This window comes from Sylvia atricapilla, unplaced genomic scaffold, assembly GCF_009819655.1.
Source record: "Sylvia atricapilla isolate bSylAtr1 unplaced genomic scaffold, bSylAtr1.pri scaffold_146_arrow_ctg1, whole genome shotgun sequence".
Lineage (NCBI taxonomy): Eukaryota > Metazoa > Chordata > Aves > Passeriformes > Sylviidae > Sylvia > Sylvia atricapilla.
The window spans coordinates 6,097-32,205 of record NW_027077074.1 but is presented as its reverse complement, the minus strand read 5'-3'; the positions used below and the strand labels follow the sequence as shown (position 1 = coordinate 32,205).

Sequence of the window (26,109 nt, the reverse complement as noted above, 5' to 3'; positions counted from 1 at the left end):
GATTTCCCTGATTTCCATGATCTCCATGATTTCCATGATCTCCATGATCTCCATGATTTCCATGATTTCCATGATTTCCATGTTTTCCATGGTTTCCATGATTTCCATGATTTCCATGGTTTCCATGGTTTCCCTGATTTTCCGGATCTCCATGATTTCCATGATCTCCATGATTTCCATGATTTCCATGATTTCCACGATCTCCATGATTTCCATGATCTCCATGATTTCCATGATTTCCATGATCTCCATGATTTCCCTGATTTCCCCCAGGCCGTGTGGCGGTGGAAGCTGGAGCAGGCCGTGCTCTGACCCCTGTCCATGTTTTCCATGTTTCCCATGATTTCCATGATTTCCATGTTTTCCCTGATTTCCATGATTTCCATGTTTTCCCTGATTTCCCCCAGGCCGTGTGGCGGTGGAAGCTGGAGCAGGCCGTGCTCTCATCCCTGTCCATGTTTTCCATGATTTCCATGATTTCCATGTTTTCCATGATTTCCATGATTTCCCTGATTTCCATGTTTTCCCTGCTTTCCCCCAGGCCATATGGAAGTGGAAGCTGGAGCAGGCCGTGCTCTGATCCCTGTCCATGTTTTCCATGTTTTCCCTGCTTTCCCCCAGGCCATATGGAAGTGGAAGCTGGAGCAGGCCGTGCTCTGATCCCTGTCCATGTTTTCCATGTTTTCCATGTTTTCCCTGATTTCCCCCAGGCCATATGGAAGTGGAAGCTGGAGCAGGCCGTGCGCCAGGCCCTCAATGGCAAGCGCGATTTCCCTCTCTGGGGCCGCAGAGGCGAGGGCGAGCCGGCTCCGGCCCGGAGGTTCTTCTCCTACGCCTTCCGCGCCGAGGGCCGGCTCCAGGGCGCCACCTACGAGGGAGAGTGGCTCCTGGGGAAGCCCCACGGCAAGTAAGGAACATTCCGGACACCTTGGCCGAGCGGGAATGGGGTTGGAAGTGACTTTTGGGCCTCTTTTCCAAGTGGGAATAAGGATGGAATTGTTGGCATGGAGGTTCCATGAAGGTTGGGATGGATCTCCAAGGTCAACCCAAACTTCTCCAGGTTTTGGATTAGGATTTTTTGGATATAGGATAGAAAAGAGAGAGCATAGAGATCTATTGATATAAATATATTGATATGGATATATTGATATAGATATAAAATACTGATATAGACCATAGATGTAGAAAAGAGAGCAAACCTCAAAATATTTTGGATATAGGATATAGGATAAGGGATTTTTTTGGGAAGAAACCCGGAATTATGAGCGAGCTCCTCAGCCACCAAAACTTTGGGAAATTTGATTTTCCGTGGGTTTTACCCAGTTTGCTCTGGAATCAAGAAGGATGGAGGGAGACCGAGAGAGAGCCTTAAAATCACGAAAGAATCTGGAATTAAAAATTGCTTGGAAGGGATTTAAATCCAGTTCCAACCCCAAATCCCAAAGGGAATCCAGAATATTCCATGGAAGAGACGGGGCTGTGCCTTCCTGAAACGCTCCTTTGGTGCTGCTCCAGGACACGGCCCCAGCTCTTCCGGGGAATTGAAATACGGGAATTTCAGACGCGTCCCAGATACCCTCTGGAATTTAATTATCGAAATTTCAAAATGCGTCCCACCTCTGGAATCCAAATATGGAAATTTCAAACACGTCTGAGCTTTAGAATTGAAATGTTGGAATTTGGAATGTGTCCGAGCAATCCTCTGGAATTCAACCAGTGAAATTCCAGACGTGTCCCAGCAATCCTCTGGAATTCAAACAGTGAAATTCCAGACGTGTCCCAGCAATCCTCTGGAATTCAACCAGTGAAATTCCAGACGTGTCCCAGCAATCCTCTGGAATTCAAACATGGAAATTCCAGACGTGTCCCAGCAATCCTCAGGAGAAGCTGGAAGAGCCGCTCCCCTGGGGGCGTTGGGAACAACAACCCGGGCGGTGAAAGTCAAACAACTCGTCACGGTTTTGGGATTTCGCCATCTCCCGTCAAACCAGGGCAGGTTTGGGTTAAAGCCTGGCATGGAATTCCCAGAGAAACTGAAATCTCTGGAACTGTCCAAGGCCAGATCCCAGCTCCTCAAATCTACGGGAATTTATTCGTAGGGAAATGTCTTAAAGTGATTTTTCGATCCTTCCAAGGTCTTTCCAACCCGAACCACGCCGGGATTTTGTGTCTGGTTTGGGAATGTTCAGGGATGGGATGAGGCCGGAATTGAAGCTCTCGCTGGCTGTGGGTGGAGTGGGAGAACGGGAGGGACAGAAATTTCTGCAGACCTGGGCACGGCCGGGCAGGAATTTCATCATCATCATCATCATCATCATCATCAACCATTCCCAGCTCCGGTGTCACCTCCTGAAATCCCTTTTCCAGCCCCCACAAAACACAGAATTCATGGAATTTGGGCCGCTCCTCCTCCCTGTTTTCCCAGTGCCTGGAATTTCACTCCAGACTTTGTCAGGAATTTCATCATCATCGACCATTCCCAGCTCTGATGATGATGATGATGATGAGGATGAAGAAGAATGATTTCATCATCATCATTCTCCCAGCTCCGTTGTCGCCTCCTGAAATCCCTTTTCCGGCCGCCACAAAACACAGAATTCATGGAATTCCTGGAATTGGGGCTGCTCCTCTTCTCTGTTCTCCCAGTGCCTGGAATTACACTCCGGAGTTGGGCAGGAATTTCTTCATCATCATCATCATCATCATCATCATCATCGACCATTGCCAGCTCTTCTTCTTTTTATGATGATGATGAATGATGAATGATGATGAAGGACGGTTTAATCATCATTCTCCCGCTCTGTTGTCACCTCCTGAAATCCCTTTTCCAGCCCCCACAAAACACAGAATTCATGGAATTCCTGGAATTGGGGCCGCTCCTCCTCTCTGTTCTCCCAGTGCCTGGAATTCCAGGCTGAGGCGTCCCCGTGGCCATTAATTAGTTGTCATTAATTCAGGGATTTCATTTAGGACCTGCCAGGTCCTAAGGGCACGAATCAGCACCTCCAGAAAATACTTTTGGGCTTAGGGAATGGAATGGATCCTTCCTACTCAGCCCAGAGCAGGAAAAACATTATGGGATTAAATAATTAAACATTACGGGATTAAATAATTAAACATTATGGGATTAAATAATTAAATATTATGGGATTAAATAATTAAACATTATGGGATTAAATCATTAAATATTATGGGATTAAATAATTAAATATTATGGGATTAAATAATTAACCATTATGGGATTAAATATGAAACATGATGAGATTAAATCAAAAACGTGGAATTAAATAGGAAACATTACGGGATTAAATAATGAAACATTATGGCATTAAATATGAAACATGATGGGATTCAATATGAATCAAGATGGGATTCAATATGAAGCATGGTGAGATTAAATGAAAACCATGGAATTAAATAGGAAACATTACGGGATTAAATAATTAACCATGATGGGATTAAATATGAAACATGATGGGATTCAATATGAAGCATGGTGAGATTAAATGAAAACCATGGAATTAAATAGGAAACATTATGGGATTAAATAATTAAACATTATGGAATTAAACATATGGGATTAAATAAACATTATGCGATTAAATTTGAAACATTATGGGATTAAATACGAAATATGACGGGATTAAATCTTAAAACACCTTCGGATTAAATCATTAAACATTCTGGGATTAAATCCCAGCAAACCAAGGCCTGGAGGTGCCTTTTATCTCTTTGTTCCTCCGAGGAATTTTCGGGGGGTTGTGGGTTTTTTTGCCCTAAAATGTGGGAATGGAATTTGGGAAAAAGCCGATCCCGAGGGCACCTCCCCCACGCTCAGAGCTCCATTTCCTAAAAATTCCGCTGGGTTTGAGCCGCCGCTGGGAACTGAGAGAAATCTTTGGCTTCCAGGGGGACGCTGAAATGGCACGACGGACGGAACCACGTCGGGGATTTCCGGGAGGGCCTGGAGCACGGGTGAGCCCTGGGGAAATGGGAAATTATTATTATTAAAATATTAATGATAAAATAATGATAATAAAATAAACTGGGAGCACGGGTGAGCCCTGGGGAAATTATTAATGTTAAATATTATTGTTAAAATATTAATAATAAAATTAACTGGGAGCACGGGTGAGCCCTGGGGAAATGGGAAAGTATTAATGTTAAAATATTATTGATAAAATAATGATAATAAAATTAACTGGGAGCACGGGTGAGCCCTGGGGAAATGGGAAATTATTATTATTAAAATATTAATGATAAAATAAGGATAATAAAATTAACTGGGAGCACGGGTGAGCCCTGGGGAAATTATTAATGTTAAATATTAGTGTTAAAATATTGATAATAAAATTAACTGGGAGCACGGGTGAGCCCTGGGGAAATTATTAATGTTAAATATTATTGATAAAATAATGATAATAAAATAAACAGGGAGCACGGGTGAGCCCTGGGGAAATGGGAAATTATTATTATTAAAATATTAATGATAAAATAAGGATAATAAAATTAACTGGGAGCACGGGTGAGCCCTGGGGAAATGGGAAATGTTAAAGTATTCATCTTAAAATATTAATATAAAAAATTACTATTAAAGTATTAATAATAAAATATTAATATTAAACTGGGAGCACAGGTGAGCCTTGGAGAAATGGAAAATGTCAACGTATTAATATTAAAATATTATTATTATTATTATTATTATTATTATTATTATTATTATTATTATTAAAATATTGATAATAACATTAACTGGGAGCACAGGTAAGCCTTGAGGAAAATGAGAAATATTAATATAAAAATATTGATATTAAAATTAACTGGGAGCACGGGTGAGCCTTGGAGAAATGGGAAATGTCAATGTATTATTATTAAATTATTATTATTATTATTATTATTATTATTATTATTATTATTATTATTATTAAATATTGATAATAAAATTAACTGGGAACATGGGTAAACCCTGGGGAAAACAGGAAATATTAATATTAAAATATTGATATTAAAATTAAGTGGGAGCACGGGTGAGCCTTGGGGAAATGGGAAATATAAAAATGTTCATATTAAAATATTATTATTATTATTAAAATATTGATAATAAAATCAACTGGGAACATGGGTAAACTTTGGGGAAAACAGGAAATATTAATATTAAAATATTGATATTAATATAAAATTTTATATTAAAATAAACTGGGAGCACGGGTGAGCCCTGGGGAAATGGGAAATACAAAAATGTTCATATTAAAATATTAGTATTTTAGAATTAATATTGAATTATTAACGTTAAATGGAAATACTAAAATAGTAAATTAAAATGAATATTAATAGACTAATAAATAATGTAAGTAATATGATAATAAATAATGTGAATATTAAAATAATCTGGGAGCACAGGTAAGCCTCGGGAAAAGGGGAAATATTAAAATATGAATATCAAAATATGAATATTAAACTGAATAAGGATGTAATAATAAATAATATCAGTAATATAACAATAAATGATGGGAATATTAAAATTAACTGGGAGCGTGGATAAGCCTCGGGAAAAAGGGAAATGTCCTGATCCCAGATCCCAAAATCTTGGGAAATTTATTCCCAGGAAGTTTCTTCAATAAAATAAATCCTTTTATAAATCTCCTGAAACGAGGAGTTTTTACGGAAAGAAAACGTCCATCCAAAACTGAACTGAACCGGATTTTTAACTTCATCCGCACCATGGAGTCGCCATTTTCTGTGTTGGTTTTTCCCGTGGTGACCTTTCCTTTGGTGACCTTTCCAATGGTGACCTTTCCCATGGTGACCTTTCCCATGGTGACATTTCCCGTGGTGACATTTCCCATGGTGACCTTTCCCATGGTGACATTTCCCGTGGTGACCTTTCCAATGGTGACCTTTCCAATGGTGACCTTTCCAATGGTGACATTTCCAATGGTGACCTTTCCAATGGTGACCTTTCCCGTGGTGACCTTTCCCGTGGTGACCTTTCCCATGGTGACCTTTCCCGTGGTGACCTTTCCAATGGTGACCTTTCCCGTGGTGACCTTTCCCGTGGTGACCTTTCCAATGGTGACCTTTCCCGTGGTGACCTTTCCCACGGTGACTTTTCCCACGGTGACCTTTCCCGTGGTGACCTTTCCCGTGGTGACCTTTCCCATGGTGACCTTTCCCGTGGTGACCTTTCCCGTGGTGACCTTTCCCATGGTGACCTTTCCCATGGTGACCTTTCCCGTGGTGACCTTTCCAATGGTGACCTTTCCAATGGTGACCTTTCCCGTGGTGACCTTTCCCATGGTGACCTTTCCCGTGGTGACCTTTCCCGTGGTGACCTTTCCAATGGTGACCTTTCCCATGGTGACCTTTCCCATGGTGACCTTTCCCACGGTGACCTTTCCCACGGTGACCTTTCCCGTGGTGACCTTTCCAATGGTGACCTTTCCAATGGTGACCTTTCCCGTGGTGACCTTTCCCATGGTGACCTTTCCCGTGGTGACCTTTCCCGTGGTGACCTTTCCAATGGTGACCTTTCCCGTGGTGACCTTTCCCGTGGTGACCTTTCCCATGGTGACCTTTCCCATGGTGACCTTTCCCGTGGTGACCTCTCCAATGGTGACCTTTCCAATGGTGACCTTTCCCGTGGTGACCTTTCCCGTGGTGACCTTTCCCATGGTGACCTTTCCCGTGGTGACCTTTCCCGTGGTGACCTTTCCCGTGGTGACCTTTCCCGTGGTGACCTTTCCAATGGTGACCTTTCCTGTGGTGACCTTTCCCGTGGTGACCTTTCCAATGGTGACCTTTCCCGTGGTGACCTTTCCAATGGTGACATTTCCAATGGTGACCTTTCCCGTGGTGACCTTTCCCGTGGTGACCTTTCCAATGGTGACCTTTCCCATGGTGACCTTTCCCATGGTGACCTTTCCCATGGTGACCTTTCCCGTGGTGACCTTTCCCGTGGTGACCTTTCCCATGGTGACCTTTCCCGTGGTGACCTTTCCAATGGTGACCTTTCCCACGGTGACCTTTCCCATGGTGACCTTTCCCATGGTGACCTTTCCAGTGGTGACCTTTCCCGTGGTGACCTTTCCCATGGTGACCTTTCCAGTGGTGACATTTCCCGTGGTGACCTTTCCAATGGTGACCTTTCCCATGGTGACCTTTCCCATGGTCACCTTTCCCATGGTGACCTTTCCCATGGTGACCTTTCCCGTGGTGACCTTTCCCGTGGTGACCTTTCCTAAGGTGACCTTCCCCGTGGTGACCTTTCCCGTGGTGACCTTTCCCATGGTGACCTTTCCAATGGTGACCTTTCTCGTGGTGACCTTTCCCATGGTGACCTTTTCCGTGGTGACCTTTCCAATGGTGACATTTCCAATGGTGACCTTTCCCATTGTGACCTTTCCCATGGTGACCTTTTCCGTGGTGACCTTTCCCGTGGTGACCTTTCCCGTGGTGACCTTTCCAATGGTGACCTTTCCAATGGTGACCTTTCCAATGGTGACCTTTCCCATTGTGACCTTTCCCATGGTGACCTTTTCCGTGGTGACCTTTCCCGTGGTGACATTTCCAATGGTGACCTTTCCAGTGGTGACCTTTCCCATGGTGACCTTTCCAGTGGTGACCTTCCAATGGTGACCTTTCCCATGGTGACCTTTCCAATGGTGACCTTTCCCGTGGTGACCTTTCCCATGGTGACCTTTCCAATGGTGACCTCTCCCATGGTGACCTTTCCCATGGTGACCTTTCCAATGGTGACCTTTCCCATGGTGACCTTTCCCGTGGTGACCTTCCAATGGTGACCTTTCCCGTGGTGACCTTTCCAATGGTGACCTTTCCAATGGTGACCTTTCCCATGGTGACCTTTCCCATGGTGACCTTTCCCGTGGTGACCTTTCCAATGGTGACCTTTCCAATGGTGACCTTTCCCATGGTGACCTTTACCATGGTGACATTTCCCGTGGTGACCTTTCCCGTGGTGACCTTTCCCATGGTGACCTTTCCCGTGGTGACCTTTCCCATGGTGACCTTTCCAATGGTGACCTTTCCCGTGGTGACATTTCCCATGGTGACCTTTCCAATGGTGACCTTTCCAACGGTGACCTTTCCAATGGTGACCTTTCCAATGGTGACATTTCCCGTGGTGACCTTTCCCGTGGTGACCTTTCCATTGGTGACCTTTCCCGTGGTGACCTTTCCCATGGTGACCTTTCCCGTGGTGACCTTTCCAAAGGTGACCTTTCCAAAGGTGACCTTTCCCTTGGTGACCTTTCCAATGGTGACCTTTCCAATGGTGACCTTCCCATGGTGACCTTTCCCGTGGTGACCTTTCCCGTGGTGACCTTTCCCATGGTGACCTTTCCCGTGGTGACCTTTCCCATGGTGACCTTTCCAATGGTGACCTTTCCAATGGTGACCTTTCCCATGGTGACCTTTCCCATGGTGACCTTTCCAATGGTGACCTTTCCAATGGTGACCTTTCCCGTGGTGACCTTTCCCGTGGTGACCTTTCCCATGGTGACCTTTCCCGTGGTGACCTTTCCCTTGGTGACCTTTCCCGTGGTGACCTTTCCAATGGTGACCTTTCCAATGGTGACCGTTCCAATGGTGACCTTTCCCGTGGTGACCTTTCCCATGGTGACCTTTCCCATGGTGACCTTTCCCGTGGTGACCTTTCCAATGGTGACCTTTCCAATGGTGACCTTTCCCATGGTGACCTTTCCCATGGTGACCTTTCCCGTGGTGACCTTTCCAATGGTGACCTTTCCAATGGTGACCTTTCCCATGGTGACCTTTCCCGTGGTGACCTTTCCCGTGGTGACCTTTCCCATGGTGACCTTTCCATTGGTGACCTTTCCCGTGGTGACCTTTCCCATGGTGACCTTTCCCATCCTGACCTTTCCAATGGTGACCTTTCCCATGGTGACATTTCCCATCCTGACCTTTCCAATGGTGACCTTTCCCATGGTGACCTTTCCCATCCTGACCTTTCCAATGGTGACCTTTCCCGTGGTGACATTTCCCGTGGTGACATTTCCCATGGTGACCTTTCCCATGGTGACCTTTCCCGTGGTGACCTTTCCAATGGTGACCTTTCCAATGGTGACCTTTCCAATGGTGACCTTTCCCATGGTGACCTTTCCCGTGGTGACCTTTCCAATGGTGACCTTTCCCATGGTGACCTTTCCCACGGTGACCTTTCCCATGGTGACCTTTCCCGTGGTGACCTTTCCCGTGGTGACCTTTCCCATGGTGACCTTTCCCGTGGTGACCTTTCCAATGGTGACCTTTCCATTGGTGACCTTTCCCGTGGTGACCTTTCCCATGGTGACCTTTCCCATGGTGACCTTTCCCGTGGTGACCTTTCCCATGGTGACCTTTCCCATGGTGACATTTCCCGTGGTGACATTTCCCATGGTGACCTTTCCCATGGTGACCTTTCCCGTGGTGACCTTTCCAATGGTGACCTTTCCAATCGTGACCTTTCCAATGGTGACCTTTCCCATGGTGACCTTTCCCGTGGTGACCTTTCCCGTGGTGACCTTTCCAATGGTGACCTTTCCCATGGTGACCTTTCCCGTGGTGACCTTTCCCATGGTGACCTTTCCAATGGTGACCTTTCCTATGGTGACCTTTCCCATGGTGACCTTTCCCATGGTGACCTTTCCAATGGTGACCTTTCCTATGGTGACCTTTCCCATGGTGACCTTTCCCATGGTGACCTTTCCAATGGTGACCTTTCCTATGGTGACCTTTCCCGTGGTGACCTTTCCCATGGTGACCTTTCCCATGGTGACCTTTCCCGTGGTGACCTTTCCCATGGTGACCTTTCCCATGGTGACCTTTCCCACGGTGACCTTTCCAGTGGTGACCTTTCCCATGGTGACCTTTCCCGTGGTGACCTTTCCCATGGTGACCTTTCCCATGGTGACCTTTCCCGTGGTGACCTTTCCCGTGGTGACCTTTCCAATGGTGACCTTTCCCGTGGTGACCTTTCCCTTGGTGACCTTTCCAATGGTGACCTTTCCCGTGGTGACCTTTCCCGTGGTGACCTTTCCAATGGTGACCTTTCCCATGGTGACCTTTCCCGTGGTGACCTTTCCAATGGGGACCTCTCCCGTGGTGACCTTTCCCATGGTGACCTTTCCCATGGTGACCTTTCCCGTGGTGACCTTTCCCATGGTGACCTTTCCCATGGTGACCTTTCCAATGGTGACCTTTCCAATGGTGACCTTTCCCGTGGTGACCTTTCCAATGGTGACCTTTCCCATCCTGACCTTTCCAATGGTGACCTTTCCCATCCTCACCTTTCCCGTGGTGACCTTTCCCATGGTGACCTTTCCCATGGTGACCTTTCCAATGGTGACCTTTCCAATGGTGACCTTTCCCGTGGTGACCTTTCCAATGGTGACCTTTCCCATGGTGACATTTCCCATGGTGACCTTTCCCATGGTGACCTTTCCCATGGTGACATTTCTCATGGTAACCTTTCCCATGGTGACCTTTCCCGTGGTGACCTTTCCCGTGGTGACCTTTCCAATGGTGACCTTTCCCGTGGTGACCTTTCCCATGGTGACCTTTCCCATGGTGACCTTTCCCGTGGTGACCTTTCCCGTGGTGACCTTTCCCATGGTGACCTTTCCCATGGTGACCTTTCCAATGGTGACCTTTCCAATGGTGACCTTTCCCATGGTGACCTTTCCCGTGGTGACCTTTCCCATGGTGACCTTTCCAATGGTGACCTTTCCCATGGTGACCTTTCCCATGGTGACCTTTCCCGTGGTGACCTTTCCCGTGGTGACCTTTCCAATGGTGACCTTTCCAATGGTGACCTTTCCCGTGGTGACCTTTCCAATGGTGACCTTTCCAATGGTGACCTTTCCAATGGTGACCTTTCCCGTGGTGACCTTTCAATGGTGACCTTTCCCATGGTGACCTTTCCAATGGTGACCTTTCCAATGGTGACCTTTCCCGCGGTGACCTTTCAATGGTGACGTTTCCCATGGTGACCTTTCCCATGGTGACCTTTCCAATGGTGACCTTTCCAATGGTGACCTTTCCCGTGGTGACCTTTCCAATGGTGACCTTTCCCGTGGTGACCTTTCCCGTGGTGACCTTTCCCATGGTGACCTTTCCCGTGGTGACCTTCCAATGGTGACCTTCCAATGGTGACCTTTCCAATGGTGACCTTTCCAATGGTGACCTTTCCCGTGGTGACCTTTCCCGCGGTGACCTTTCAATGGTGACCTTTCCCGTGGTGACCTTTCCCGTGGTGACCTTTCCCATGGTGACCTTTCCCTTGGTGACCTTTCCCATGGTGACCTTTCCAATGGTGACCTTTCCCGTGGTGACATTTCCCATGGTGACCTTTCCAATGGTGACCTTTCCAACGGTGACCTTTCCAATGGTGACCTTTCCAATGGTGACATTTCCCGTGGTGACCTTTCCCGTGGTGACCTTTCCATTGGTGACCTTTCCCGTGGTGACCTTTCCCATGGTGACCTTTCCCGTGGTGACCTTTCCAAAGGTGACCTTTCCAAAGGTGACCTTTCCCTTGGTGACCTTTCCAATGGTGACCTTTCCCGTCGTGACCTTTCCCATGGTGACCTTTCCAATGGTGACCTTTCCAATGGTGACCTTTCCCGTGGTGACCTTTCCCGTGGTGACCTTTCCCATGGTGACCTTTCCAATGGTGACCTTTCCAATGGTGACCTTTCCCATGGTGACCTTTCCCATGGTGACCTTTCCAATGGTGACCTTTCCAATGGTGACCTTTCCCGTGGTGACCTTTCCCGTGGTGACCTTTCCCATGGTGACCTTTCCCGTGGTGACCTTTCCCGTGGTGACCTTTCCCGTGGTGACCTTTCCAATGGTGACCTTTCCAATGGTGACCGTTCCAATGGTGACCTTTCCCGTGGTGACCTTTCCCATGGTGACCTTTCCCATGGTGACCTTTCCCGTGGTGACCTTTCCAATGGTGACCTTTCCAATGGTGACCTTTCCCATGGTGACCTTTCCCATGGTGACCTTTCCCGTGGTGACCTTTCCAATGGTGACCTTTCCAATGGTGACCGTTCCAATGGTGACCTTTCCCATGGTGACCTTTCCCGTGGTGACCTTTCCCATGGTGACCTTTCCCATGGTGACCTTTCCATTGGTGACCTTTCCCGTGGTGACCTTTCCAATGGTGACATTTCCAATGGTGACCTTTCCAATGGTGACCTTTCCCGTGGTGACCTTTCCCGTGGTGACCTTTCCCGTGGTGACCTTTCCCGTGGTGACCTTTCCAATGGTGACCTTTCCCATGGTGACCTTTCCCATGGTGACCTTTCCCATGGTGACCTTTACCGTGGTGACCTTTCCCATGGTGACCTTTCCCATCCTGACCTTTCCAATGGTGACCTTTCCCATGGTGACCTTTCCAATGGTGACCTTTCCCGTGGTGACATTTCCCGTGGTGACATTTCCCATGGTGACCTTTCCCATGGTGACCTTTCCCGTGGTGACCTTTCCCGTGGTGACCTTTCCAATGGTGACCTTTCCCATGGTGACCTTTCCCATGGTGACCTTTCCCATGGTGACCTTTCCCATGGTGACCTTTCCCGTGGTGACCTTTCCCATGGTGACCTTTCCAATGGTGACCTTTCCCGTGGTGACATTTCCCGTGGTGACATTTCCCATGGTGACCTTTCCCATGGTGACCTTTCCCGTGGTGACCTTTCCAATGGTGACCTTTCCAATGGTGACCTTTCCAATGGTGACCTTTCCCATGGTGACCTTTCCCGTGGTGACCTTTCCCGTGGTGACCTTTCCAATGGTGACCTTTCCCATGGTGACCTTTCCCGTGGTGACCTTTCCCGTGGTGACCTTTCCCGTGGTGACCTTTCCAATGGTGACCTTTCCCATGGTGACCTTTCCCGTGGTGACCTTTCCCATGGTGACCTTTCCAATGGTGACCTTTCCTATGGTGACCTTTCCCATGGTGACCTTTCCCATGGTGACCTTTCCCATGGTGACCTTTCCCACGGTGACCTTTCCAGTGGTGACCTTTCCCATGGTGACCTTTCCCGTGGTGACCTTTCCAGTGGTGACCTTTCCCATGGTGACCTTTCCCGTGGTGACCTTTCCAATGGTGACCTTTCCCATGGTGACCTTTCCCATGGTGACCTTTCCCATGGTGACCTTTCCCACGGTGACCTTTCCAGTGGTGACCTTTCCCATGGTGACCTTTCCCGTGGTGACCTTTCCAATGGTGACCTTTCCAATGGTGACCTTTCCCGTGGTGACCTTTCCAATGGTGACCTTTCCCATGGTGACCTTTCCCGTGGTGACCTTTCCAATGGGGACCTCTCCCGTGGTGACCTTTCCCATGGTGACCTTTCCCATGGTGACCTTTCCCGTGGTGACCTTTCCCATGGTGACCTTTCCCATGGTGACCTTTCCAATGGTGACCTTTCCAATGGTGACCTTTCCCGTGGTGACCTTTCCAATGGTGACCTTTCCCATCCTGACCTTTCCAATGGTGACCTTTCCCATCCTCACCTTTCCCGTGGTGACCTTTCCCATGGTGACCTTTCCCATGGTGACCTTTCCAATGGTGACCTTTCCAATGGTGACCTTTCCCGTGGTGACCTTTCCAATGGTGACCTTTCCCATGGTGACCTTTCCCGTGGTGACCTTTCCCGTGGTGACCTTTCCAATGGTGACCTTTCCCGTGGTGACCTTTCCCGTGGTGACCTTTCCCGTGGTGACCTTTCCCATGGTGACCTTTCCCATGGTGACCTTTCCAATGGTGACCTTTCCAATGGTGACCTTTCCCATGGTGACCTTTCCCATGGTGACCTTTCCAATGGTGACCTTTCCCATGGTGACCTTTCCCATGGTGACCTTTCCCGTGGTGACCTTTCCCGTGGTGACCTTTCCAATGGTGACCTTTCCAATGGTGACCTTTCCCGTGGTGACCTTTCCAATGGTGACCTTTCCAATGGTGACCTTTCCAATGGTGACCTTTCCCGTGGTGACCTTTCAATGGTGACCTTTCCCATGGTGACCTTTCCAATGGTGACCTTTCCAATGGTGACCTTTCCCGCGGTGACCTTTCAATGGTGACCTTTCCCATGGTGACCTTTCCCATGGTGACCTTTCCAATGGTGACCTTTCCAATGGTGACCTTTCCCGTGGTGACCTTTCCAATGGTGACCTTTCCCATGGTGACCTTTCCCGTGGTGACCTTTCCCGTGGTGACCTTTCCCATGGTGACCTTTCCCGTGGTGACCTTCCAATGGTGACCTTCCAATGGTGACCTTTCCAATGGTGACCTTTCCAATGGTGACCTTTCCCGTGGTGACCTTTCAATGGTGACCTTTCCCGTGGTGACCTTTCCCGCGGTGACCTTTCAATGGTGACCTTTCCCGTGGTGACCTTTCCCGTGGTGACCTTTCCCATGGTGACCTTTCCAATGGTGACCTTTCCCGTGGTGACCTTTCCCGTGGTGACATTTCCAATGGTGACCTTTCCCATGGTGACCTTTCCCGTGGTGACCTTTCCCGTGGTGACCTTTCCCGTGGTGACCTTTCCCGTGGTGACATTTCCAATGGTGACCTTTACCATGGTGACATTTCCCATGGTGACCTTTCCCATTCTGACCTTTCCCATGGTGACCTTTCCCGTGGTGACCTTTCCCATGGTGACCTTTACCATGGTGACCTTTCCCATGGTGACCTTTCCCATGGTGACCTTTCCCGTGGTGACCTTTCCAATGGTGACCTTTCCAATGGTGACCTTTCCCATGGTGACCTTTCCCATGGTGACCTTTCCCGTGGTGACATTTCCCATGGTGACCTTTCCCATGGTGACCTTTCCCGTGGTGACATTTCCCGTGGTGACCTTTCCCATGGTGACCTTTCCCGTGGTGACCTTTCCCGTGGTGACCTTTCCAATGGTGACCTTTCCCACGGTGACCTTTCCCGTGGTGACCTTTCCCGTGGTGACCTTTCCAATGGTGACCTTTCCAATGGTGACCTTTCCCGTGGTGACCTTTCCCGTGGTGACCTCTCCAATGGTGACCTTTCCAATGGTGACCTTTCCCGTGGTGACCTTTCTCGTGGTGACCTTTCCCATGGTGACCTTTCCAATGGTGACCTTTCCCGTGGTGACCTTTCCCATGGTGACATTTCCAATGGTGACCTTTCCCGGGGTGACCTTTCCCATGGTGACATTTCCAATGGTGACCTTTCCCTTGGTGACCTTTCCCGCGGTGACCTTTCAATGGTGACCTTTCCCATGGTGACCTTTCCAATGGTGACCTTTCCCGTGGTGACCTTTCCCGTGGTGACCTTTCCAATGGTGACCTTTCCCGTGGTGACCTTTCCCGTGGTGACCTTTCCCATGGTGACCTTTCCAATGGTGACCTTTCCCTTGGTGACCTTTTCCGTGGTGACCTTTCCCGTGGTGACCTTTCCTGTGGTGACCTTTCCAATGGTGACCTTTCCCATGGTGACATTTCCCTTGGTGACATTTCCCATGGTGACCTTTCCCGTGGTGACCTTTCCCGTGGTGACCTTTCCCATGGTGACCTTTCCAATGGTGACCTTTCCCATGGTGACCTTTCCCATGGTGACCTTTCCCATGGAGACATTTCCAATGGTGACCTTTCCCATGGTGACCTTTCCAATGGTGACCTTTCCCGTGGTGACCTTCCAATGGTGACCTTTCCCATGGTGACCTTTCCCACGGTGACCTTTCCCGTGGTGACCTTTCCCACGGTGACCTTTCCCGTGGTGACCTTTCCCATGGTGACCTTTACCATGGTGACATTTCCCATGGTGACCTTTCCCGTGGTGACATTTCTCATGGTGACCTTTCCCGTGGTGACCTTTCCCATGGTGACCTTTCCATTGGTGACCTTTCCCATGGTGACATTTCTCATGGTAACCTTTCCCATGGTGACCTTTCCCGTGGTGACCTTTCCCATGGTGACCTTTCCATTGGTGACCTTTCCCGTGGTGACCTTTCCCATGGTGACATTTCCAATGGTGACCTTTCCCGGGGTGACCTTTCCCGTGGTGACCTTTCCCGTGGTGACCTTTCCAATGGTGACCTTTCCAATGGTGACCTTTCCCATGGTGACCTTTCCCATGGTGACCTTTCCCGTGGTGACCTTTCCCGTGGTGACATTTCCAATGGTGACCTTTCCCACGGTGACCTTTCCCGTGGTGACCTTTCCCATGGTGACCTTTCCAATGGTGACCTTTCCAATGGTGACCTTTCCCGTGGTGACCTCTCCAATGGTGACCTTTCCAATGGTGACCTTTCCCGTGGTGACCTTTCTCGTGGTGACCTTTCCCATGGTGACCTTTCTCGTGGTGACCTTTCCCATGGTGACCTTTCCCGTGGTGACCTTTCCAATGGTGACCTTTCCAATGGTGACCTTTCCCGTGGTGACCTTTCCCGTGGTGACCTTTCCCATGGTGACCTTTCCAATGGTGACCTTTCCCGTGGTGACCTTTCCCATGGTGACCTTTCCAATGGTGACCTTTCCCGTGGTGACCTTTCCCGTGGTGACCTTTCTCGTGGTGACCTTTCCAATGGTGACCTTTCCAATGGTGACCTTTCCAATGGTGACCTTTCCCATGGTGACCTTTCCCATGGTGACCTTGCCAATGGTGACCTTTCCCATGGTGACCTTTCCCATGGTGACCTTTCCCATGGTGACCTTTCCCGTGGTGACCTTTCCCATGGTGACATTTCCAATGGTGACATTTCCAATGGTGACCTTTCCCGTGGTGACCTTTCCAATGGTGACCTTTCCCGTGGTGACCTTTCCTGTGGTGACCTTTCCCGTGGTGACCTTTCCAATGGTGACCTTTCCAATGGTGACCTTTCCCGTGGTGACCTTTCCCATGGTGACATTTCTCATGGTGACCTTTCCCATGGTGACCTTTCCCATGGTGACCTTTCCATTGGTGACCTTTCCAATGGTGACCTTTCCCATGGTGACCTTTCCATTGGTGACCTTTCCAATGGTGACCTTTCCCATGGTGACCTTTCCCATGGTGACCTTTCCCATGGTGACCTTTCCATTGGTGACCTTTCCAATGGTGACCTTTCCCATGGTGACCTTTCCCGTGGTGACCTTTCCAATGGTGACCTTTCCCATGGTGACCTTTCCCGTGGTGACCTTTCCCGTGGTGACCTTTCCCGTGGTGACCTTTCCCATGGTGAACTTTCCCATGGTGACATTTCCCGTGGTGACCTTTCCCATGGTGACCTTTCCATTGGTGACCTTTCCCATGGTGACCTTTCCCATGGTGACCTTCCAATGGTGACCTTTCCAATGGTGACCTTTCCAATGGTGACCTGTCCCGTGGTGACCTTTCCCGTGGTGACCTTTCCCGTGGTGACCTTTCCAATGGTGACCTTTCCATTGGTGACCTTTCCCATGGTGACCTTTCCCATGGTGACCTTTCCAATGGTGACCTTTCCCGTGGTGACCTTTCCCATGGTGACATTTCCAATGGTGACCTGTCCCGTGGTGACCTTTCCCATGGTGACCTTTCCAATGGTGACCTTTCCCATGGTGACCTTTCCTGTGGTGACCTTTCCCGTGGTGACATTTCCCGTGGTGACATTTCCCATGGTGACCTTTCCCATGGTGACATTTCCAATGGTGACCTGTCCCGTGGTGACCTTTCCCGTGGTGACCTTTCCCGTGGTGACCTTTCCAATGGTGACCTTTCCATTGGTGACCTTTCCCATGGTGACCTTTCCCATGGTGACATTTCCAATGGTGACCTGTCCCGTGGTGACCTTTCCAATGGTGACCTTTCCCATGGTGACCTTTCCAATGGTGACCTTTCCCTTGGTGACCTTTCCATGGTGACCTTTCCAATGGTGACCTTTCCCATGGTGACAATTCCCGTGGTGACCTTTCCCATGGTGACCTTTCCAATGGTGACCTTTCCCATGGTGACCTTTCCCGTGGTGACCTTTCCCATGGTGACCTTTACCATGGTGACATTTCCCATGGTGACCTTTCCCATGGTGACCTTTCCCATGGTGACCTTTCCATTGGTGACCTTTCCCATGGTGACCTTTCCCGTGGTGACCTTCCAATGGTGACCTTTCCAATGGTGACCTTTCCAATGGTGACCTTTCCCGTGGTGACCTTTCAATGGTGACCTTTCAATGGTGACCTTTCCCGTGGTGACCTTTCCCGTGGTGACCTTTCCCATGGTGACCTTTCCCTTGGTGACCTTTCCAATGGTGACCTTTCCCGTGGTGACCTTTCCCGCGGTGACCTTTCAATGGTGACCTTTCCCGTGGTGACCTTTCCCATGGTGACCTTTCCCATGGTGACCTTTCCAATGGTGACCTTTCCAATGGTGACCTTTCCCATGGTGACCTTTCCCATGGTGACCTTTCCAATGGTGACCTTTCCCATGGTGACCTTTCCCATGGTGACCTTTCCCGTGGTGACCTTTCCCGTGGTGACCTTTCCAATGGTGACCTTTCCAATGGTGACCTTTCCCGTGGTGACCTTTCCAATGGTGACCTTTCCAATGGTGACCTTTCCAATGGTGACCTTTCCCGTGGTGACCTTTCAATGGTGACCTTTCCCATGGTGACCTTTCCAATGGTGACCTTTCCAATGGTGACCTTTCCCGCGGTGACCTTTCAATGGTGACCTTTCCCATGGTGACCTTTCCCATGGTGACCTTTCCAATGGTGACCTTTCCAATGGTGACCTTTCCCGTGGTGACCTTTCCAATGGTGACCTTTCCCATGGTGACCTTTCCCGTGGTGACCTTTCCCGTGGTGACCTTTCCCATGGTGACCTTTCCCGTGGTGACCTTCCAATGGTGACCTTCCAATGGTGACCTTTCCAATGGTGACCTTTCCAATGGTGACCTTTCCCGCGGTGACCTTTCAATGGTGACCTTTCCCGTGGTGACCTTTCCCGTGGTGACCTTTCCCATGGTGACCTTTCCAATGGTGACCTTTCCCGTGGTGACCTTTCCCGTGGTGACATTTCCAATGGTGACCTTTCCCATGGTGACCTTTCCCGTGGTGACCTTTCCCGTGGTGACCTTTCCCGTGGTGACCTTTCCCGTGGTGACATTTCCAATGGTGACCTTTCCCATGGTGACCTTTCCCATGGTGACCTTTCCCGTGGTGACCTTTCCCATGGTGACCTTTACCATGGTGACATTTCCCATGGTGACCTTTCCCGTGGTGACATTTCTCATGGTGACCTTTCCCATGGTGACCTTTCCCGGGGTGACCTTTCCCGTGGTGACCTTTCCCGTGGTGACCTTTCCAATGGTGACCTTTCCAATGGTGACCTTTCCCATGGTGACCTTTCCCATGGTGACCTTTCCCGTGGTGACATTTCCCATGGTGACCTTTCCCATGGTGACCTTTCCCGTGGTGACATTTCCCGTGGTGACCTTTCCCATGGTGACCTTTCCCGTGGTGACCTTTCCCGTGGTGACCTTTCCAATGGTGACCTTTCCCACGGTGACCTTTCCCGTGGTGACCTTTCCCGTGGTGACCTTTCCAATGGTGACCTTTCCAATGGTGACCTTTCCCGTGGTGACCTCTCCAATGGTGACCTTTCCAATGGTGACCTTTCCCGTGGTGACCTTTCTCGTGGTGACCTTTCCCATGGTGACCTTTCCAATGGTGACCTTTCCCGTGGTGACCTTTCCCATGGTGACATTTCCAATGGTGACCTTTCCCGGGGTGACCTTTCCCATGGTGACATTTCCAATGGTGACCTTTCCCTTGGTGACCTTTCCCGCGGTGACCTTTCAATGGTGACCTTTCCCATGGTGACATTTCCAATGGTGACCTTTCCCTTGGTGACCTTTCCCGCGGTGACCTTTCAATGGTGACCTTTCCCGTGGTGACCTTTCCAATGGTGACCTTTCCCGTGGTGACCTTTCCCGTGGTGACCTTTCCCATGGTGACCTTTCCCTTGGTGACCTTTCCAATGGTGACCTTTCCCTTGGTGACCTTTTCCGTGGTGACCTTTCCCGTGGTGACCTTTCCTGTGGTGACCTTTCCAATGGTGACCTTTCCCGTGGTGACCTTTCCAATGGTGACCTTTCCCGTGGTGACCTTTCCCGTGGTGACCTTTCCCATGGTGACATTTCCCTTGGTGACATTTCCCATGGTGACCTTTCCCGTGGTGACCTTTCCCGTGGTGACCTTTCCCATGGTGACCTTTCCAATGGTGACCTTTCCCATGGTGACCTTTCCCATGGTGACCTTTCCCATGGAGACATTTCCAATGGTGACCTTTCCCATGGTGACCTTTCCAATGGTGACCTTTCCCGTGGTGACCTTCCAATGGTGACCTTTCCCATGGTGACCTTTCCCACGGTGACCTTTCCCGTGGTGACCTTTCCCACGGTGACCTTTCCCGTGGTGACCTTTCCCATGGTGACCTTTACCATGGTGACATTTCCCATGGTGACCTTTCCCGTGGTGACATTTCTCATGGTGACCTTTCCCGTGGTGACCTTTCCCATGGTGACCTTTCCATTGGTGACCTTTCCCATGGTGACATTTCTCATGGTAACCTTTCCCATGGTGACCTTTCCCGTGGTGACCTTTCCCATGGTGACCTTTCCATTGGTGACCTTTCCCGTGGTGACCTTTCCCATGGTGACATTTCCAATGGTGACCTTTCCCGGGGTGACCTTTCCCGTGGTGACCTTTCCCGTGGTGACCTTTCCAATGGTGACCTTTCCAATGGTGACCTTTCCCATGGTGACCTTTCCCATGGTGACCTTTCCCGTGGTGACCTTTCCCGTGGTGACATTTCCAATGGTGACCTTTCCCACGGTGACCTTTCCCGTGGTGACCTTTCCCATGGTGACCTTTCCAATGGTGACCTTTCCAATGGTGACCTTTCCCGTGGTGACCTCTCCAATGGTGACCTTTCCAATGGTGACCTTTCCCGTGGTGACCTTTCTCGTGGTGACCTTTCCCATGGTGACCTTTCTCGTGGTGACCTTTCCCATGGTGACCTTTCCAATGGTGACCTTTCCCGTGGTGACCTTTCCCATGGTGACCTTTCCAATGGTGACCTTTCCCGTGGTGACCTTTCCCGTGGTGACCTTTCTCGTGGTGACCTTTCCAATGGTGACCTTTCCAATGGTGACCTTTCCAATGGTGACCTTTCCCATGGTGACCTTTCCCATGGTGACCTTGCCAATGGTGACCTTTCCCATGGTGACCTTTCCCATGGTGACCTTTCCCATGGTGACCTTTCCCGTGGTGACCTTTCCCATGGTGACATTTCCAATGGTGACATTTCCAATGGTGACCTTTCCCGTGGTGACCTTTCCAATGGTGACCTTTCCCGTGGTGACCTTTCCCGTGGTGACCTTTCCCGTGGTGACCTTTCCAATGGTGACCTTTCCAATGGTGACCTTTCCCGTGGTGACCTTTCCCATGGTGACATTTCTCATGGTGACCTTTCCCATGGTGACCTTTCCCATGGTGACCTTTCCATTGGTGACCTTTCCAATGGTGACCTTTCCCATGGTGACCTTTCCATTGGTGACCTTTCCAATGGTGACCTTTCCCATGGTGACCTTTCCCATGGTGACCTTTCCCATGGTGACCTTTCCATTGGTGACCTTTCCAATGGTGACCTTTCCCATGGTGACCTTTCCCGTGGTGACCTTTCCAATGGTGACCTTTCCCATGGTGACCTTTCCCGTGGTGACCTTTCCCGTGGTGACCTTTCCCGTGGTGACCTTTCCCATGGTGAACTTTCCCATGGTGACATTTCCCGTGGTGACCTTTCCCATGGTGACCTTCCAATGGTGACCTTTCCAATGGTGACCTTTCCAATGGTGACCTGTCCCGTGGTGACCTTTCCCGTGGTGACCTTTCCAATGGTGACCTTTCCCGTGGTGACCTTTCCCATGGTGACATTTCCAATGGTGACCTGTCCCGTGGTGACCTTTCCCGTGGTGACCTTTCCAATGGTGACCTTTCCATTGGTGACCTTTCCCATGGTGACCTTTCCCATGGTGACCTTTCCAATGGTGACCTTTCCCGTGGTGACCTTTCCCATGGTGACATTTCCAATGGTGACCTGTCCCGTGGTGACCTTTCCCATGGTGACCTTTCCAATGGTGACCTTTCCCATGGTGACCTTTCCTGTGGTGACCTTTCCCGTGGTGACATTTCCCGTGGTGACATTTCCCATGGTGACCTTTCCCATGGTGACATTTCCAATGGTGACCTGTCCCGTGGTGACCTTTCCCGTGGTGACCTTTCCCGTGGTGACCTTTCCAATGGTGACCTTTCCATTGGTGACCTTTCCCATGGTGACCTTTCCCATGGTGACATTTCCAATGGTGACCTGTCCCGTGGTGACCTTTCCAATGGTGACCTTTCCCATGGTGACCTTTCCAATGGTGACCTTTCCCTTGGTGACCTTTCCATGGTGACCTTTCCAATGGTGACCTTTCCCATGGTGACAATTCCCGTGGTGACCTTTCCCATGGTGACCTTTCCAATGGTGACCTTTCCCATGGTGACCTTTCCCGTGGTGACCTTTCCCATGGTGACCTTTACCATGGTGACATTTCCCATGGTGACCTTTCCCATGGTGACCTTTCCCATGGTGACCTTTCCATTGGTGACCTTTCCCATGGTGACCTTTCCCGTGGTGACCTTCCAATGGTGACCTTTCCAATGGTGACCTTTCCAATGGTGACCTTTCCCGTGGTGACCTTTCAATGGTGACCTTTCAATGGTGACCTTTCCCGTGGTGACCTTTCCCGTGGTGACCTTTCCCATGGTGACCTTTCCCTTGGTGACCTTTCCAATGGTGACCTTTCCCGTGGTGACCTTTCCCGCGGTGACCTTTCAATGGTGACCTTTCCCGTGGTGACCTTTCCCATGGTGACCTTTCCCATGGAGACATTTCCCATGGTGACCTTTCCCGTGGTGACCTTTCCAATGGTGACCTTTCCCGTGGTGACCTTTCCCTTGGTGACCTTTCCAATGGTGACCTTTCCCGTGGTGACCTTTCCCGTGGTGACCTTTCCCGTGGTGACCTTTCCCGTGGTGACCTTTCCCTTGGTGACCTTTCCCATGGTGACCTTTCCCGTGGTGACCTTTCCCGTGGTGACCTTTCCAATGGTGACCTTTCCATTGGTGACCTTTCCCGTGGTGACCTTTCCCGTGGTGACCTTTCCCATGGTGACCTTTACCATGGTGACATTTCCCATGGTGACCTTTCCCATGGTGACCTTTCCCGTGGTGACCTTTCCCGTGGTGACATTTCCAATGGTGACCTTTCCCATGGTGACCTTTCCCGTGGTGACCTTTCCCGTGGTGACCTTTCCCATGGTGACCTTTACCATGGTGACATTTCCCATGGTGACCTTTCCCATGGTGACCTTTCCCGTGGTGACCTTTCCCGTGGTGACATTTCCAATGGTGACCTTTCCCATGGTGACCTTTCCCGTGGTGACCTTTCCCATGGTGACCTTTACCATGGTGACATTTCCCATGGTGACCTTTCCCGTGGTGACATTTCTCATGGTGACCTTTCCCATGGTGACCTTTCCCGGGGTGACCTTTCCCGTGGTGACCTTTCCCGTGGTGACCTTTCCAATGGTGACCTTTCCAATGGTGACCTTTCCCATGGTGACCTTTCCCATGGTGACCTTTCCCGTGGTGACATTTCCCATGGTGACCTTTCCCATGGTGACCTTTCCCATGGTGACCTTTCCCGTGGTGACATTTCCCGTGGTGACCTTTCCCATGGTGACCTTTCCCGTGGTGACCTTTCCCGTGGTGACCTTTCCAATGGTGACCTTTCCCACGGTGACCTTTCCCGTGGTGACCTTTCCCGTGGTGACCTTTCCAATGGTGACCTTTCCAATGGTGACCTTTTCCCGTGGTGACCTCTCCAATGGTGACCTTTCCAATGGTGACCTTTCCCGTGGTGACCTTTCCCATGGTGACATTTCCAATGGTGACCTTTCCCGGGGTGACCTTTCCCATGGTGACATTTCCAATGGTGACCTTTCCAATGGTGACCTTTCCCGTGGTGACCTTTCCCATGGTGACATTTCCAATGGTGACCTTTCCCGTGGTGACCTTTCCCTTGGTGACCTTTCCCGCGGTGACCTTTCAATGGTGACCTTTCCCATGGTGACCTTTCCCATGGTGACCTTTCCAATGGTGACCTTTCCCGTGGTGACCTTTCCCGTGGTGACCTTTCCAATGGTGACCTTTCCCGTGGTGACCTTTCCCGTGGTGACCTTTCCCATGGTGACCTTTCCCTTGGTGACATTTCCCTTGGTGACATTTCCCATGGTGACCTTTCCCGTGGTGACCTTTCCCGTGGTGACCTTTCCCGTGGTGACCTTTCCCATGGTGACCTTTCCCATGGTGACCTTTCCCTTGGTGACCTTTCCAATGGTGACCTTTCCCTTGGTGACATTTCCCTTGGTGACATTTCCCATGGTGACCTTTCCCGTGGTGACCTTTCCCGTGGTGACCTTTCCCATGGTGACCTTTCCAATGGTGACCTTTCCCATGGTGACCTTTCCCATGGTGACCTTTCCAATGGTGACCTTTCCCATGGTGACCTTTCCCATGGTGACCTTTCCCATGGAGACATTTCCAATGGTGACCTTTCCCATGGTGACCTTTCCAATGGTGACCTTTCCCGTGGTGACCTTCCAATGGTGACCTTTCCCATGGTGACCTTTCCCATGGTGACCTTTCCCGTGGTGACCTTTCCTGTGGTGACCTTTCCCGTGGTGACCTTTCCCATGGTGACCTTTCCCGTGGTGACCTTTCCCGTGGTGACCTTTCCCATGGTGACCTTTCCAATGGTGACCTTTCCCATGGTGACCTTTCCAATGGTGACCTTTCCCGTGGTGACCTTCCAATGGTGACCTTTCCCATGGTGACCTTTCCCATGGTGACCTTTCCCGTGGTGACCTTTCCTGTGGTGACCTTTCCCGTGGTGACCTTTCCCATGGTGACCTTTCCCATGGTGACCTTTCCCATGGTGACCTTTCCATTGGTCACCTTTCCCGTGGTGACCTTTCCAATGGTGACCTTTCCAATGGTGACCTTTCCAATGGTGACCTTTCCCATGGTGACCTTTCCCACGGTGACCTTTCCCGTGGTGACCTTTCCCATGGTGACCTTTCCCGTGGTGACCTTTCCCATGGTGACCTTTCCCGTGGTGACATTTCTCATGGTGACCTTTCCCATGGTGACCTTTCCCATGGTGACATTTCTCATGGTAACCTTTCCCATGGTGACCTTTCCCGTGGTGACCTTTCCCATGGTGACATTTCCAATGGTGACCTTTCCCGGGGTGACCTTTCCCGTGGTGACCTTTCCCATGGTGACCTTTCCCATGGTGACCTTTCCAATGGTGACCTTTCCAATGGTGACCTTTCCCATGGTGACCTTTCCCATGGTGACCTTTCCCGTGGTGACCTTTCCCGTGGTGACATTTCCAATGGTGACCTTTCCCACGGTGACCTTTCCCGTGGTGACCTTTCCCGTGGTGACCTCTCCAATGGTGACCTTTCCAATGGTGACCTTTCCCGTGGTGACCTTTCTCGTGGTGACCTTTCCCATGGTGACCTTTCCAATGGTGACCTTTCCCGTGGTGACCTTTCCCATGGTGACCTTTCTCGTGGTGACCTTTCCCGTGGTGACCTTTCCCATGGTGACCTTTCCAATGGTGACCTTTCCCGTGGTGACCTTTCCCATGGTGACCTTTCCCGTGGTGACCTTTCTCGTGGTGACCTTTCCAATGGTGACCTTTCCAATGGTGACCTTTCCAATGGTGACCTTTCCCATGGTGACCTTTCCCGTGGTGACCTTTCCCGTGGTGACCTTTCCCGTGGTGACCTTTCCCATGGTGACCTTTCCAATGGTGACCTTTCCCGTGGTGACCTCTCCCATGGTGACCTTTCCATTGGTGACCTTTCCCGTGGTGACCTTTCGGTGGCAGGTTTGGGATCTCGCTGGTCCCGCGGAATTCCCGGGATCGTTACGACTGCTACAAGTGCCACTGGAGCCGGGGCCAGAGGAGGGGCTACGGGA

The 26,109-nt window shown here is 50.2% G+C and overlaps 1 long non-coding RNA gene across 1 annotated transcript; it reads left to right on the top strand.

The window, feature by feature from the left end:
• Positions 1 to 813: 813 nt before the first annotated feature.
• Positions 814 to 26,109, top strand: LOC136374828 (uncharacterized). The gene is made up of 3 exons (XR_010745981.1): positions 814 to 907; positions 3,910 to 3,975; positions 26,018 to 26,109. It is a non-coding gene; the product is annotated as an uncharacterized lncRNA (long non-coding RNA).